Here is a 17,520-nt window from a genome sequence, read left to right as displayed (position 1 = left end):
GTTGATAAAATATTTGTTGTTTTACTGGTGATTCCCCCTTGACTTGCTTTGTCATTACCTTTCCTTTCAGAGGAGGGGAGAAGAAAGGTGTTTGCTTGTTCTTTCCTCCTCCTCCCCACAAATGGATTTGTTGCTGGATTCCATTTAGGATAATCTGGTGCCATTCCCAGAGCATGTGCTTGCCATCCACTTGTGTCCAAGAATATCTGCATTGTATGTACCATTATTTTCTGGAGAGATAATGTATTTACAGTGATCAACCCTGTGTATGCTGGAAATATGATTTGGTTTTGTTGTAGCTGTATTCTCCTTTTTCTCTGCTAAAATACAGGAAGATAACTGTGCTCTTTCCTTTGTGGTTTTGTATGATCTCCTGCTCTGCATGGACTGAGATCACTTGTGTGGGAGAGAGAGCAATTGTTTATTGATGTAATGGAAGCAAATGAAGGCAAAGTAAAGGGCAGGTAAATGACAGCATCTTTTTGAGAGATATGCAGAGTGTCTCCTGCTTCTTTTGAGGTACTGGCAAGTCTGGCCAGTTAGTTGTCCTAAGGGGAGTCTGAAATGCACCACTAGAGTGAAAGTTCAGAGTATGAGTAATTGAGGAAGTCCTTATCCCTGTTCTCTTTTTATCTCTCTTCTCTTTCAGTGGTGTTTGTTTCCTTTCCACAAAGCCAACAACATCTCTGAGAGCTGATGAAACAAAGCTTGGCACTGTCCCAAGCCAAGGTATCTTGCTCTGGGGCTGCATCAGCCTGAGCTTCTCACTTATCCTGCAGTTGTGTGATGATTTTTTCATAGTCTGGATTGGCCACTTTTGCTAAGAAGGAATTGGAATTGCTAATTGTGGTTGTGCCTGTGTTTGGATACCAATATTATATATATTTAAAAGGTCTTTTGTGGGCAGACATGAGCTCATTCTGCCTGTGCTCCAAGCCCACATATTAGTCTGCTAATGTAGGGAAAGAGTTCATCATGTCAGGCTGGTGCCCTGTCAGCTGTGGCTGCAAGGTCTCAGCTGGGTGTGAGGAGCAGATAAAGTCACCTGCTGCACAAGCTCAGCCTTAAGTGCTCAGGGCCAGCTCCTTCAGCATGGCAGTGTCCCTGTGTGACTGTGTGGGACTGGCTGTGGATTATCTCCACATTTGTCTTGTCCCATTTCCAACCTGAGATTCTTTTTCCAACCTTTCCAACTTGTGTGCTACCAGTCCCCAGATCCCTTCTGAAAAGGGATCTTTCTCCTCAGTCAGAGGACAGCCTTAGCCTGAGGTGCTCTTGAGTTCAGCCCAACACTCTCAAACACAGAAGTTGCTAGCTGTAGTTTGAGAGCAGTTTCATGTTTTCTCAAATGGACTCATTGATGATAATGATTTATCATATTAGGTGAGTTATTTTTATAGTACAACTGAGAAAATATTAATTTTTGTTTATATACACGACATTGCAGTGCTGATTTTATAGCTTTTTAAATATAGGAATTTCTAAGAGAATATCAATATTCAAGAGAATATTGATAAAATATTGAATTGAAAATTCAAGAAATTTTCAAGGGAATATGAGAGTAGCTAATAGGTAGTGCCTTCTCACACACTAAAAAAGTTAATTCCCCTGAGATCTGATTGGTGTAATATATTATTGTATAGCACCTTATTGTTCTACATTTAAAGGGGAAAAAAACAATAAAAAGAGGCTTGTGCCTAGGTCATTAGACTGATCTAATAAACCAAATACTTCTAGGGTTGAGAAAGATAGAAAAGGATCTAGAAGGCCCTGAAGGAATTTTGCAGAGAAGGAAAGAAATCCAAGCACCCCATGTCTAGTCTCATATAGTTTTGATGAAATGAATACTGTTTCATTTTTTATTGCTATAGCCTATACTACATTGTTTGCAATGTGTTTCTGCACACGGTTTTATGTATGATTTCTTCTACAAGTTGTGTATAAATCACAATGTTCATCCCCTCCATCCCTTTCTCCTTTCAGATCCATCTTTAGATATCCAGCAGGAATGCTCAGTAACTTTGTATTTTGACTTTTCTGCAAGTGTCCTTCAAGAAAGCACATGCCCCTCTGAGGCATCCTGACAGCAGCTGAATCATGTTCTGCCCTCACGTTGCACTGAATCATTTGTAAACCACAAGTCATTATTAATTTTAAAAATTATTTTAAAAACTAAGGAACCTCCAAACCAACCCAGAACAGATCTGCCAAGCAGAGGATATATCCAGGAACACAAAACTGAATCACTGACCAAACTGTTTGTGTGCGATAATTGGGAGCGAAAGCCACGCACTGCTCTTCCTCTCGTACACTTGTTACATGCAGAGTCTCTGTCTAATAGGTTTCTTTAGAATCAATATTTACAACAAAAGCTCATTCATGTGTTGTTTTCCAGTCCTTGACAAGATGACAAAAACATTTAGAATACAGCATTAAGGAATGCAAAGTGTCAGAGAGTTTTTAAATCAATAAGAATCCTTGGTAAAGCGCATTGATGCTTTGGGGCACGCTGGTTTTATAAATACCAAGCATTTCTCTGACATCCCAACAGTGCAACTCCAGTTGTGTTTGGCAGCAAACTTGTGGAACATTTGTATTCCCTAAAAAGATATTTATGAAAGACGGTTTAAACCAGGTTGAGACACCTGGAATTTGGAGTACTCAGTGCATAATATAGACCCTGCAAACTCAAGGCTGTTTATTACAGTATTTCTGCTGGCTGATGCTTAAACAATTCCTTAAATTGTCATTACTGATGGCTCTGGTAATACGAGATCACAGAAAGCAGATGCTGTAACAACTGGGGCAGACCAAAGCAGAATACACAGTTCCAATATGATAGTCAAGATTTGTCTCCAGAATCTATTAACATTATCTCTGTGCATCCTACATGCAAACTACAATGATTATAAGTCCAACAAAACACAAAGACCGAAGTATTCTTTCCTGTTGGATTTTAAACTGGACTCTCACTCCTTGGAAAATCTCTGTGCTCTAAATAGCACACTGTCTCCATGGCAATGTGCAGTTCAGTTTTTAACTTTTCAGCACATAAAAATGGTAATTTATTTGTTTTAAGAACTCCTGCAGTTGTTACAGCTATGAAAGCCTCGGGACTGGGCACTTTCCAAGAGCAGCCAAGTCACCAGGTTAAAGACTGGGTTAACTGCCAGGAAGTGCCCGACCTGAAGGTCATTGTTGTCTAATTATATTATTATTTCCTGTCAGCTCAGCTTATGAAGTGGCACTCCAAGCATTAGGCAGTCAGCACACTCAGAGCATTCACAGAAATTTTGTTTCTTTTGTTCTTGACGTTAAGGACTTCTTTGTAAATGAATGCAGCCTGTGATGAAGTAGAAGCATAATAAATCCTGTGCTCAGAGTGCCTGACTTTCACAGCTGCTATGGTTACAACCTTCTTTTTTTCATATTTAATTTGTGATAAGGGTACACATTGTCATCTCCTTGAGGAAGCAAGGCAATAAGTTTGTGGTTTTAGCATTCTTTCTGTATTGTTTAATCCTTTGATGGCTTGGCTGTCTGCTCTAAAAATCATTGGCCTTGAGACTGTCAGAGCCCTGCCTGGTGAAGTGCTAAGCATTTTGGTTTCAATCCAACAGAGCACTCAGGCAGATGTTCAGCTTCAAGTATGCAGGTAATTTTACTGGAGACTAGAAAAAAAATCTCTTGTCCTAACCTCAGAGCCTTTTGTGATTTTCTTGACTAGAACTGGAGAATTCAGTACCAATGGGATTTAACCTATGGATCAGCAATTCCTCAATCTTGAGCTCTGAAAAGAGCTTGAAGGAAATTCAGCTTTTCTTGGTATTTTGGCTAGTAACTGGGTCGACAACCCTTACAAATAAATCTTTTAATACAACAGAAATTAGGGTGCTGCCATGATGCGTACTGCCATGGAGAAAAGGAAGTGGGAATGATGTGTGCAAATTCCATTAGGCTTAGGACCAGTATTTAAGATGTACAAGCTGTGGATGAGGGTGAATTCCTTCACACTACAATGACCTGGATGAGCACAAAACTTCTTCCCATCTCTCCTCAACTGCGTTGGGATGATACCCACTAATATGTCAAGGCCATAACAGTGAATTTGTTCAAAGTGCAAAGATCTTGAATTGTCTCCCCAAATCCCACACAAATCCTTGGACAGTGCAGTACCCTGGCTTACTTTCAAAACTTTTAAAGAATTTGTAGATTATGTTACCAGGTATAGTTAAAGGATGTTTGGAACTGAGATGGGAAAGTAATTATTTTGTCACTGATTCCTATTTGTTTCTGTGTATGGGATTCTCCAACTGTGATTCACAGAACAAGATCTCTTCTCTTGTGGGCAAAATTTGCTTGGAAAATTAAGATGTGGAACACTGAGGTTAGGAAAGGACTGGTAGTAGTGTTGACTATTGTACCAATAGCACCAACCATAAAAAAACAAATTACAGGATAAGCACTGAGGGACAAGTCATCTCCATGAAGTTCAGTGATTTCCCCATCCACTGCCATGGCATCATGCACTGTTTTTTATTCTCCCTTAGGCATTCCATCTGCACAGAACAGGATCATACCTCTTTGGGAGATAAAGAACACAACAGAATTTTGAGCAAAGAAAACCTGGAAATGCTTCTTGCTCAGCTAAACAGAATGACGTGGTGGCCTTGGAAAATGACACATTGCAGGCTAGCACTGGGGAAAGTGCAAATGAAGCATCAGAAGGTGTTTGAAATTGTGGGGAAAATGATGGAGAAACAGCTTCAAAATGCTTACTTATCTCCTTCAACTGTCCATGCTGGATAACAGGGATATACATGTGCTGTAAAGAAAGGTACGTCCCAGCGAGTAAGTTTACTTTTATTTTTATAATTAGCCTTGTTGGAGCAATAGTGTAGACACTTCTGGATTTCGAGGCAGGCTGGGCATCATAACTGAGTAAACCAAGGATTCATATTTTTGCCAATACTTGCTCATAATGTAAGTCTCATCATAGGTAAAGACAGAGTAGAACTCAGGTCAATCCTGAGCCTTATTATTTACAGTTTTCCTCCTAAGCACCCACTGTAAAACCTTCTCATAAGGCTGGGAGGGGCATTTGCAGTCCATTCTCAATAAAGGAACATCTTCCCAAAGTCACTACATTTCCCAAATAATTTTTTTTAAACTGAATTTATATAGCAAGGTCATAAAAATCCTAGGATAAAATAACTGATCATGGATTCTCTGGAAATGTTGGGGGCAGGTGGGGGAAGTTATGAGTTCTGCTAGTTTATTTGCTTTTTAAGCAGTGATGCTGTCACTCAGGGTCTTGATACGAAACATCTTGACTAAAATTTTTCCTGCTTTGTCAACTTGTTCTATTAAAACACTTAGGGAAACTGGGGCCATCCCTTTCTGGTCCCAAAGGTTATATTTTTCAGTTTAGTAGTGCCTAAATTTGTTAGAATGCTATGCAACAAGTCTGAAGAGCTTTGCAAAGATGTTAAAACTGGCACAAGTCGCTCTCTTGCCTACAGTGAGATCAGAATCTGCCATTTCATCCATTGGAATACCACATACCATCAAGGATCTCTCTGAGTACAGACTCTCTAATCTGTATAGTTTCTAAATTTAAAGAAGTGAAAGGATATATGTGCAAGAAAATCCAGAAAACTCCAGAAAAAGGCTACATATTTTGAAGATATTCTCTGGATTTAAAAGGTTGTGGATAGATCATACTAAAATATGGGAATGAACAGAATAGGGATAGAGCCACATCAACACAGAAAAATGTTTAGACCACTTTTTTTACAGAAAGATAACTTTCCTGTACTTCCAAGTCCTCAGTGGTTGTGAACAAAATTGAATTTCTATAGAAATGGGCATCACTTGCAATTTAAGAAAAAATTGCAAGGAATCATGCATCTCTGGAGGGTTCACCATGTTCCCCACACCCATACTGGTAGCTTTGTGCCTTGTGCTCATAATTAAATCTCATCTGTAGAATGGTAGAGGTATGAAATCCAGTTTCTGGTTGTCTATCACTGTTCCTCATAGCACCTGGGGGAGCACCTCTGTCTTCTCCCTCCTTGGCCCACACTGCAGCATGCTCTTATATTCACCAACCAGAGAAGAACTTGTGATGAGCCCATGCCAAGATGTCAGTCAAGGACCTGGGAAAACAGCCAGGAAAACCTGTCCTTGTGTTAGGCTAATTAACTCTTGGCATATTTGTAATTGTTCCTATTAGTTAGGGGCACTTGCACTAAAAAGATGGTGGCAGGGAACCAGATGAAAGGAAACTTTGGGGACCTCTTGTGTTTGAAAGAGCAATAAAAAGTATTAACCAGGACTGCAGCAAACTTGGCAGGGGCACTCAGAAGAGTCCAACCTGGGGTGTTTAGCATCTTTTCAAGTTAGTGCTATGTGCAAGATTGAGCAGCTGGCAGGATTGTGAGTGTGGCCCTCCCTTGCCTCGCCCAGCTCTCTGTGTGGTGCCAGAGAACATATGCTGGAACATTATGGGATTCCCCAGCAAGATGTGCCCTCAAGGTCCAGGCAACTGTTAGTGACAGCTGTAAAAAAGGGCATCACCATCACTTTAGTGTCCTGACCTGGCACAAATGCTAATGGCAGATGCTGGTGGCCCCTCCAGTAAGGAAATAGCTGTTTGCACTGGAAAAGGAAAGGAGCATCAAATTCATTTCCCACTGATGTGTGTGAACCCATTCCAACCCCCATAAAGCAAAAGGAAATGGGCTATGAACATGGTAAATCAACATTTCAGCTTCTAAGATACCAAAATTATCACAAATCATTATGATGGCTCTTTGCCCTCCATAATTACAGTCTTGAGTTTGATTCAAACCTCAGCGAAGTCAAAGCAAGGCATTCATTGATTTCAGTGTGCTCTGGATAGGATGAAAGATAAAATAATCTTGTGTATATCCACAAAGCAAAATGTGTAATATGTCCCAAGAGCTTTCCCGTGAAACATTAATGCATGTGAGTTACTCCCCTCAGATAGACAGTTCCCCTATATGAAGACATTCTGCATGCTCTACCCATCCCTTACAGCACCAGCCCAGATCCTCTTTCTTGAATCTCATCTTTGGCTGTTTGTTTGTAGCTTGAAAAGTAATGCAAGTATTAATATAGAGTGCAGGCAGAAATGAGGCAATTCATAAATGACTCCCTTCTCTGAATGTTACCTAGAAATGTATAACTTAAGGCACTGCAGCCAGGGAACTGAAATTAACTGCCCACTTGTGTGAGTCACTGAACATATTTCCACAAAAGCAATACATATTCATCTTTCACTCATTACAACATATTTTTTCTGAAGGTATGTGTCCCTGCTTAGGCCTTGCTCAGTGCTGAGCCCACCTTTACAAGCATATTATGCTCAGTAGTTGCTGCTTACTCCCCAAAGGCAGGTTTTCATGGATGTTTTTTTTCCAAAGCCTGACCAAAATGTTGCATGTCTGTCTTTTGTTAAATGTTCAGCAGGCTCAGAATTCCAGCAGGTACAGCACTGACATCAGAAATGCCAATAAAATTGAAATGAAGGAATAAATATTCTTGTAGGAGGAGTCAATCCTAGCATTAGGTTCTTTTGCATATTCATTCAAAAATGATAACTCGCCACACACAGAGAATATAATGTTACTTTCATGAACCATGGAAACAGGAGTAATCACAGAGGGGTCTGGTTTTGCCCTGCATGCAGATAAGGATCTAGCAGAACATTTACAGTAAATCCTCTTGTTTCTTTAGTGGGTGACATTTCTTTAAGAATCTCTGCTTTGTTTCTCCTCCAAGACATGGCTCATATTTTATAGCTCAGGAATAGCAGGTTATGATTAAATTTGTATATACTGATTTTTAAATTTGAGATATAAAAAACAAAACCAAAACCCAACAACAATAAAAAAACCAACCAAACAAATCCAAACATACAGAAAATATAGTATTTATTTTTTCCCTTGCTCCTGTTTCATGATTCAATTTGTAATTCTCAATCACTTCGATCAGCAAAAGACTGATGGCTATGCCATGGTGTGTTACAGGTAGATAAGAGATGCACTGTTGTCATTGTGTTTAAGATGTCAGGATTATCAGGAGCCACAGAGATTAAATTTCACCCTTTCTACAGTGGCTTGAAAGTTATACAACTTGATGCTTAGATTATTTGCATATGCAGTAGATACATACCAAAATTTTGCAACAGAATTCAGCTTGAATTGTGACAACTTGAATTCTGAGAGATTTGCTTCACCCATTCAAACCTTGCACTAATTAGACTTAAACCAGCTCTCATGATTTGAGAATGCAATATGTTCATTGAAATCACTTTTCTCAAGTCAGTGTTTTACTTCTTGGTGTCTCCAATTAGTATTTATTTTAAAGAAAGTTAAAAAGGGAGTTTGAGTAAATGAGTACTTTCCACTGAAATACGTATGCTTATGATAGAAAATTCCACATCTTTCAGAAAGAACTGAGGTTCATTGTAAAGCATTCTATATATAGACATATAGAACAGAATTTGGAGTTTTTTGTACAAGCTGAAGACAGTAAAAATACAACATAATCACCTTAGCTGCTTTTTTATTTTACCAAAAAAATTGTTCCTTGATCCCTGGGTTGGGGTTTTTTTCTTTGACTCCAGTCTCACTCATGCAGTTCCTGTGGTCAGTCCCACACCCTGCAGGAGGAGAAGCAATGACAAAAATGGCAACACCTCTGAGGCCTCCAAAGTGGATCCATAGCACAGGGGCATCCTGCTCTACCAAAACTTTTGGAAGCAATTCTGTCCCACATCTGAGTATTTGGGCTCAGCCGAGATACAGTGAGTGGAATCTGGGCTGGGAATATTGAGTTTCTACTGATTTCAAAGGAGCCCAGCTTTCAAGTAGATGAAAGAAAGGAGACTTGGAGGTCTCCTGGGTCATGACAAAATGATACTGCCCAAACCTGCTTCTGGGGAGGAATAGGGAAGCTGTTGGAGAAGCAAGGTCTCATGGTTCTATGTTTCATGTAACTCAGAAATATTCCTGCCACATGAGTTCTAGAAACATTTATACAAAGTTATGTCATTAAATCCTCCTGCAAAGGCTTCAAAACTCAGTAATTTCATGACACCTTCTTGAAGTCTGCTGTGGTTTAGCTGGGTGTTTATAGGTAATGGGAGAAAGGCTGCTTCATTAAGTCACCCAAGCCTTGTGAAGTGTTACAGCACAAGCAGAGGAGCCACAACCCTGCTGTGATAAATCAAACCTAAGGAGTGAACAAAAGCATTACAGGTGTGTTCCAAACCAGGGTAAATCATAGTAAGAGCTGTTCAGTTTACACAGCAATGCTCTGTCCCTGTCTTCAGATTCTGAATTTCTTTAATGAAAATTACCTAATTGTGGCCTTCCAGTACCTGAAGACAAGAAAGATGGAAAGAGACTTTTGACAAGGGCTTGTAGTGACAGGACAATGGTGAATGGACTCAAACTGAAAAAGAGTATGTTTACGTTAGATATTAGAAAGAAATTCTTTACTGTGAGGCCATGGCAGAGGCTGTCCAGAGAAGCTGCAGATGCCTCATCCCTGGAAGTGTTCAGGGCTATTTTGGATGGGGATCTGAGCAACCTGATCTAGTGGAAGGTGTCCTTTTCCATGGCACAGAAATTGGGAGTAGATGATCTTTAAAGTCCCTTCCAACCCAAACCATTCTATGACTCCATGAAAAAAATTACTTCATTTTAATGACAAAAGGTCAGGTTGTGCCATCAGTTTATAAATGGATTTTACTGTGGCCACTTTAACCTTCATTATTAATAGGAAAGGCAGATTTAGGCTGATTTTAATAATTCTTAAAATTTATAAACAGAGAGGAAAAAGGTTTCTGTTATAGGTCAGTGAAAATTAGTGAGGTCCTTGATCCCAGGCACAGTTTAAGGAAGACTACCTGAAAAGCTCTCCCTTTGAGAGGAAAAAGGAAACAAGCTAACAAAAATATGCTTGATGTTTTTGAAGTTCAAAACCTCGCTGCTTGTAGGAAGCTTTTAACTTTCTCTTTTGTTGCCAAATGCCAGCAGGCAGCCATAGCTATCAATTCTTTTGCATCCTATACAGTTGCATTATGTATAATTAGAGGAGAGTGGCAGTTAAGGGGTTTGTTATCCCCTGGGACACTTCAATGGGAGTGCAGGCTCCCCTGATTTGTGTTTCATCCTTAATTGCTTCTGAAATTACTTTGATGTGTGTAAAACTATCTGTTTCATGTGTCATGGAATCATATTCTTGCTCAATGTATTGCTTCTTATTTTTGGACACAGAGCAGTGAAATTTTGCATACAGAGTTATCTTGCCAAAAGGTAAAAAAAAAAGAAATCTTTAAGAATTACTGGGGAATATGTTTTTTCCTAGTTAGCAGCACAGAACTGAATTGCAGAATTGCCACAGTAACTAAATAACTGTGCTATAAAGGAAGAAAATAATAATCTAAGACCTCTGCCTTGTTGTTCCTCACTTCTTTTAAACTAAAAACAGTCCATTTGAAATTATTTCAAATAGTTGTTGAGGTACAATGCAGAGAGACCTATTTTGGGAAATTAAACAGTTAAAATGACTTGTAAGTTGTCAACACAGTCCACCAAAACTTGCAGGTGATGAATCCCTGGGCACAGCCCCAGGTTTTCAGTACTTTTGGCAGAGCAGGGTTTTCCTGGGGGAATCAGGACTAATTGCAGATGCTCTCCTTTTTGGACGCCTGCAGTCCTGTCCTGTTAATTCCTGCCATGGAGCAGGGAACTGGCATGGCCCAGGTGAGGCTGCAGTGCCCTGGTGTGCTCCTGCACCTTTGGTGATGTATTTGTGCTCAGCCTCTCTCCTGGTGAATCACCGTGCTGCAGGAGCACTCCTATCACTGCCAAGTGCAGAATCCCCACAGGGACCAGAACAGCATGACAGTAATACCTAATTAAAACTGCAATGAAGTAGGTCAGCTAACACTTCACAAACAACAGCAAGTGTTCTGATTGTTAATAGTTCAGAGCCCCTGTATTTACTCTGAGCAACAACAATAACAAAAAAATATACGTTGCCTAGAAATGTAATGAAAGCACAGGCTGAAAACGATTGCCACAGTGGATTACAATTGTAAATATTCAAGGACTCCAATGAGAGCTGTGCCTTAACTCCTGCCAATACTTTCAGCAGTGGATTAATGCTGTTATTCCCCTCCTTCCTCAGGATTGCAGGAGGATTTCCAGGGGAGGGTTAAGTAGCTCCAGGTGAAGGAGCAGATGATAAAGCCCTGCTTTCAGCCACAAAAATTCAGGCCATAGTCAGGAAAGGTAATCCCACTCTCAGATGCCACAATTGCTTACAATGTCATAGGACTGTTTTCAGAAGTCTCAGATTCAGATTTCAGCCAAATCTCCTGGGTCTTACTGGCCTGCAAATGTAAGTGAGATCTGATCCTTTTCTCTGAAATTCATCAGCTTTTTGACTTGGGGTGGAAGTAGCAAAAGTAATAGCATTTTCAATTTCAGAAGCTCAATAACTGATGAAAATTTGTATATAATAGTATTCAAAATGTTAATATTTTTAAATTCTCAGAACAAACATTTACCATTTGATTAATTGTGTGCCATGATTAGTTTAACAAAGAAATATCTAAAGGCTTCACACTGGCAGAGGACCCCATAAAACTGGAACACAGCACTTTGCATTTGACCATCTCTTCCCAAAAGTCTTACAACTTATCCAAGAGTATTACACATGGGAAGGAGGGTCTATCACTTACAGCTGCTACTGTGAGCCCATGTTTCAGAGAAGAGCCCTATCTGAGCAGAGCACAAGTCTTTGTTGTGAAAATAATGCCCAAAAATTTATTTTCATTTATAAATACTAAAAAATCAGTCTAGGATGAAGCATCATAAATTCTATACATGAATTTTTATACATCTGTATTCATATTCATAGGAAGGAGGAGACAAAAGGCTTCTGAAGTCTTGGTTAACCTCTGCCTTTTTAGCTGGGTGGGTAGGTAACTTAATTTTGCTCATTTGTTGCATGTAAGAGCAGCTCCTTCAGGCATTTTGAAGAACCTCCTCACTCTACTTCACAGGAGATTTTTAAGCCTCTCTGCAAATCTGTTGCTTTTTTAAAAATGTGAGCTTTTGGAGCCTTACTAGCATATTAGCCTGATTTTGTGATTGGGTTTAGAGTTTCTTGAAATAAAAAAAAAAAAAAAACCAAACAGATAAAAAAGAGTTGTCTGTGCTACCTGGAAGAAGGCAGGACCTTGGTGTCTGTACTTCTTGGTGCTTGCTTGCTCTGCTCAAATGATGCAAAGGAAATGGGAATTGAGCCTCAAAGAAGCCATGGCATGCTGGAGCTTATTTCATTGTGAAGGTGAAGGGATGCTGCATTGTACCAAACCCACACCTCACCCTGCAGGGACTGTGCTGATGGGGCAGCCCTTGGAGGGGGACTGAAGGTCCTGGCAGGTGGCCCGAGGGTGAGTTTGAAGTTAAAAGCAGTAAAACAGTCTGTGCTGTGAGGAGGGGTGATGTAATGCTCCCCCTCCTCCCTGTAGATATTCGTAGTGCTGATCTGATGGGCTGTTCTCCACATTTGGTGGAATGAGTGTCACTTTATTTCATGAGGTGAGATAATTGAAGTAAATGTGGCATGAGTCATCCTAGTGGTTATGTATGCAGAGGAGGAAGACTTTAAAATTAAGTCTGTGAAGGAAAGACCTAAAAGGAATGCAGAAGATTTTTAGCATTGCCTCTTTATATATATATATATATATATATATATATGGAGAAATCCTTATCAGGAAAAAGGGAATTTTGCTAGAAGTCATTCAAGGGATTTTCCCTCCCCAAGTTTGGTCATTCTCCATTCATGCAAATATGTGAGCTAGGAAAATAAGTAGGTTTTTAATGAAAAAGGGGAAAGCAGTGACTTTAGAATTGGGTTAGATTACCTGTCAAAGGCAGAGGCTGACCCTGCCCACACATGTAGGAACTGAGTTGTTTTTGCTGTCAAAAAACACAGTTTATTTCTTCAGGACCGACAGAATTCCTTTACTTGTGTTGTACTGGCCCTGACCCTGCAAAACTCATACAAGATTGCAAAGGGGTCATCAGATGCTGGATCCAATGCCACAGAGGATTTATCTTGAAAAAAAACAAATTCTCTGAAACATGACTGGGACAAAGTACGAGTCACATGCCAAAATATCTCCATCCAAGCAGCAGTCCAGGCAGGTGTTAGAACACAGCATCACCAGCATCTAGGAACTTCTGATTGTTCATATAAATACAGCACCAGCTCTTGAAGGGTCTCAGGGCTGAAGTGTTTCTGTTTAGTTAAAATGACCCACATTTAAAGTGAACAGGATGGAGCTTTTCACACACTAATGAGAAGAAATGGCCTTGGCCAATCGCAGTGTGCCAGCCATCGTGCCTGCTTTATAAATGAGATTAATGACTCAATTTGCAGTAAATGCTTCAGCAAAGAGAAACTTATTTTGTTATACTAATTGTGTCACATATGTGCCTCCAAACACCGACTGTGTGGAGCTGGATTTCCCTGTGGTGCCCAGGATGACTGGCTCTGTGGGTTTATTAATGCCATTGCCCTGAATTCTGTGCTGCCACTGATCATTTTGATCTTTGTGTTCAGTGCTGCAGCAGAAATGCTGGTGATGGCAGAAATTATTGTGTGCTATAATCCTGCCCATTAGTGAAAGGCACGAGAGTCTGTCTCTAACATAAGCTGTTCAAACCTATTTTCCCTGCTATCATGAACAAAACTCTACCGTTATTTACTTAGGCTTTCAATTAGTTTTTAATTGTAATGAAATGATGAATAATTGCCAGGGCCTCTAATTTGCTCAATAGCTACTGTGATTTTAATGGCTTTTTACGAACTTAAAGGTTGTCCATTTATAGGGCATACCATATTACTTTAATGGAGTAAATGAATTCAGAGTTTCATCAAATTAATCATTACACTTACTTTTGCATTTGTTCCCATGTTACTAACAGCTTTGTTAATGTAAGTGTGAGAAAACAGGATTTGCTGACAATGGACCAACATCCACAGGGGGTGTAAATTAACCTTGACACATTGAAATCTGCAACTTGCTTTACACCAGCTAAAAGTCTGCTTCAGTTTGTTCATTATTCATCCTGTTATTCTGGTTTTGATATTGGATACAATTGTCCTCACATTTTTCATGCTTTTACACCACTGTAGTTTTGATGTTAGTGGAATTACTCAAAACTCACTGTGGGGCTAGTAAGAGAATTGTATCTAAGGAGAAGATGAAGGGAATTTCTTTCTAAATTTAATTTTTATGGCAAATTTCAAATTCCCTCCCCCCAACTTTTGTATCCAAATATATTTGGTGAGAAGTATAGTGTAGGTCTGAATAATTTGTTTGGCTGTGAAATTATCTTTATAAGTTTTTTTCCATGCTTCATGCCTTGTTAAATGTGCTTCTGATTTCAGCTGAAACTATTAGCAGTCGCTGTAAACAGAGCCTCTCTGTGAACTCTCTGCCCATTTACAGTGAGAAAGGGTGGTGTTAATTTAATTTAGTATCTTCACAAAATACTGAAATAAGGAGTACTGTCCCATTGTCTGGGGAGCATTTGCATTTCCAAAGTAGTCTATGAAAAATCCAAAGTGCACTCTTCTGGCTCTGAAGCCTACAAAGCAACACACAGTTAAAGAGCAGCCTCTTTGTGCAGCCTGTCCTGAAAAACACTGAAATATTGTGTCAGGTGCTTTACTGAAAGTTAGCATGCCCCTCAGCTTCATCCTCCCCTCCTGAGCTCAGCCTGGTGACAGCAGTAAAAATGATTGGTTTGTGCTCTGTTATATTTAGGTGACAGTCCTGGACAATAAACCGCGTGTTACCGAGTTCAGGGGCTTTCACCGGACGTGATGGAAGGCCTGCAGATGGCCCTGAAGATGGGGCAGGGACAGTTCCCTCCTGCAGCATGCTTTATGCCTGAAGCACAATTTCAGGGGTGTACCTGGCTGGAAGAACAACCTGTACTTGGCTGTGTTTCTGTGCTCGTGTTATGAGGAGCCATGCCATGGAAAACATGGAATGCTCTAGGGGGCTGCACTGTGAGCCCTCTGCAGCCTCACCATGACCATCTCTGCAGCAAAGAGCCTTAACAGCAAAGGGATTATGGAATTTTGGGATCTGGTGAGCCTCTGTGTGTGCAAAACCCTGGTTATGATACGTAGTATGTTGCCTTGCTTTATGGAAGCGTCTATTACACTCTCGAATTTATGATACTCTACTGTGCATGGTTAGTAAGTAGGTTTCTCCTGCTTAGGAAGCCTCCCTGAAGGAAGAAAAAACTGTATTAAAATGTGCCTCCAAACTCTGACAGGGTCAGCGTGGCACCAGGTGAAAAGGTTTCACAGAGAGGTAATATACTGCAAGTGCAATATTCTGACTTCTTACAGTGAAGGCTTCTGACTGAAAGGTTTTCCTTGTCAGGGAGGGTATGTTTGTGTTCTGACCTAAAAGCTCTCTGGTGGTAGAGGGAGGTCTCAGAATATAAGGAGAACTTTAAAAAAATCATATGATACAGTGATTGTTTTGCACAAGTTTTTGAACTCTTGACTCAAAGCACTCGGTATGCAGAGAGCTGAATGCCAGTTTGTGTAAAAGAGAGATTCAACAATGTAGGAGTAAGGATTTACTAAAAGGATTTGGATAAGTAACTCCTAGCATTCTACCTCAGTAGCTCCCATCTCTGGCTTCTGTGCTGTGGTGTGAAAAGATCTGCATCCCCAGATCAGCATATGGATTTTTGTTCCAATGCTTCAGTCTCTTATGTTAATGGCAAGGAGATGGAGATAAAATATGGTGCTGAGCTGAGAAGAGTGTATTTAGTGCTCTATATGCCGCCTTATGCAATGGATTCTTTTTCTACCATGTAACCCTATCCTGGGGGAGGTGATTTGATTGCAAGCATGGTTGCAATTAAGTCCAGAAAGTATCCTGGACAAGGCTAATCTTGTTAACACCATACTACTGGAAGGTGGTAGTTAATATCATGCTAAAAGCAATGTCAGAACTAAGATATTTGATAAACAGAGTTTGTATATTTAATATTATTACTGCATGAAAAATCTCAAGTTGTACATATTTCTTAAAAATGAAGGCTTGACAACAATGTCCCTGGTTTTTTTTTCATAGAAATACAGATGTACAGCATAAACAAATACACCAGGTTTGTAATTCTGCAAAGTTCTGTTGTCCTTGTGTTCTTTTGTAGAATATCAGGGGAGAAAAGAGCCAAAACCCAAGTGAATTGATCATTCCTTTACTCTCTGAATAATTTCAGTTAAGCACTATGTTATTTTTCCTACCAGGTTTTCAGCCAAAGCTGGCAGGCTTCTTTCTGTTAATCTCTGTGGTTTGCTCTCCTATTTCCAATACATTTTTTAGCTGCTGGGTGGATGCTATTATGGCACATCCAACCTTTGGTATAAATAATTTATTCTGAAGGTTCAGTATGTTATAACGTGCATGAAGCATCTTGCATTTATTTTTAATGCTTTTGCTTTCCTGAGAGCTTTCCACATCCAAAGCTACCGCCAGAGAAAACTGTCAATCTTCAAGCAGAAGGGAGAAACTTTTAGACCATATAATTCTATTTTTCTAGCTTTAAATCATATGCTTCTGGTGAAGAGTGGAGCAAATGGTTATTATTTACCATTTTGAAGAACCTGGCTTGGATGATGTGAAAATGTCTGTTTGCATTTGGTGTGAAGTCTCTGTAAACAGCTCCCTGTGCTCACAAGCTTGTGAGCTGAGTGCTGGTCCCCTGTGGGAAGCCAGTGGAATTATGCAACTGTTGAAGGGCAGTGGGGTGACTGATAGATGTGAGTGCTAAAAAGATAAAAAAAGGTGTAGCTGGGGCAGCAGAAGCCAGGAGTGCCTTGGAACTAGAGCACAACAAAAGGGATGAACCCACCCCATGTGACAGACAGAAAGACAGCTCAGTTCAGTGGGGAAAGGTGAGCTGATCCTTGCAGACAGTGGGGAGAATGGTCATAGGAAAGATATTTTAGTCATTATTTAATGAAAAAATTATTTGTGGTGGGAGGCTGTTCATTTTTTTTGGGGGGGTGGGGAGACTGAGATGTAGGGGTTAGCAGGTTTTTTTAAAATCACAGAAGTTTGTTTGACATACTATCCTTGAATTTATGCTGACTTAGCCATAAAACTGTATTATGATTTAAAGCTTAAGCCAATTTGCCTTATGTGAGACATATAAAACATTAAATTAATATCTTCCTTGTCTGCAGATAACACAGAGAATGGCACAGGAGTGCAAGAGACGCTGTCTCTGGAGGCTTCCCCCAAAAACTGGAGCCTGGTGCTGCTCAGAATTTCTATTGCCGTGCTAGGCTGGGACACAGTCCTGTGACTGGCAGAGCTTCCCAGAAAGGAGGACTGGTAATAGAGCGAGTAATGTCCAGGGGAGATTGAAA

The 17,520-nt window shown here is 40.1% G+C and overlaps 1 long non-coding RNA gene across 1 annotated transcript in view; it reads left to right on the top strand.

The window, feature by feature from the left end:
• LOC135445023 (uncharacterized) overlaps positions 1–16,267 on the top strand; it is a 36,562-nt gene extending 20,295 nt beyond the window's left edge. The window contains exons 2-3 of the long non-coding RNA XR_010439428.1: positions 4,551–4,837; positions 14,885–16,267. This is a non-coding gene — a long non-coding RNA (uncharacterized LOC135445023). The remainder of the gene's footprint in view (positions 1–4,550; positions 4,838–14,884) is intronic.
• Positions 16,268–17,520: the final 1,253 nt, after the last annotated feature.

This window comes from Zonotrichia leucophrys, chromosome 3 (genome assembly GCF_028769735.1).
Source record: "Zonotrichia leucophrys gambelii isolate GWCS_2022_RI chromosome 3, RI_Zleu_2.0, whole genome shotgun sequence".
In the NCBI taxonomy this organism is placed as follows: Eukaryota; Metazoa; Chordata; class Aves; order Passeriformes; family Passerellidae; genus Zonotrichia; species Zonotrichia leucophrys.
The sequence above is the reverse complement of the archived record's forward strand: the minus strand, read 5'-3'. Positions and strand labels throughout refer to the sequence as shown.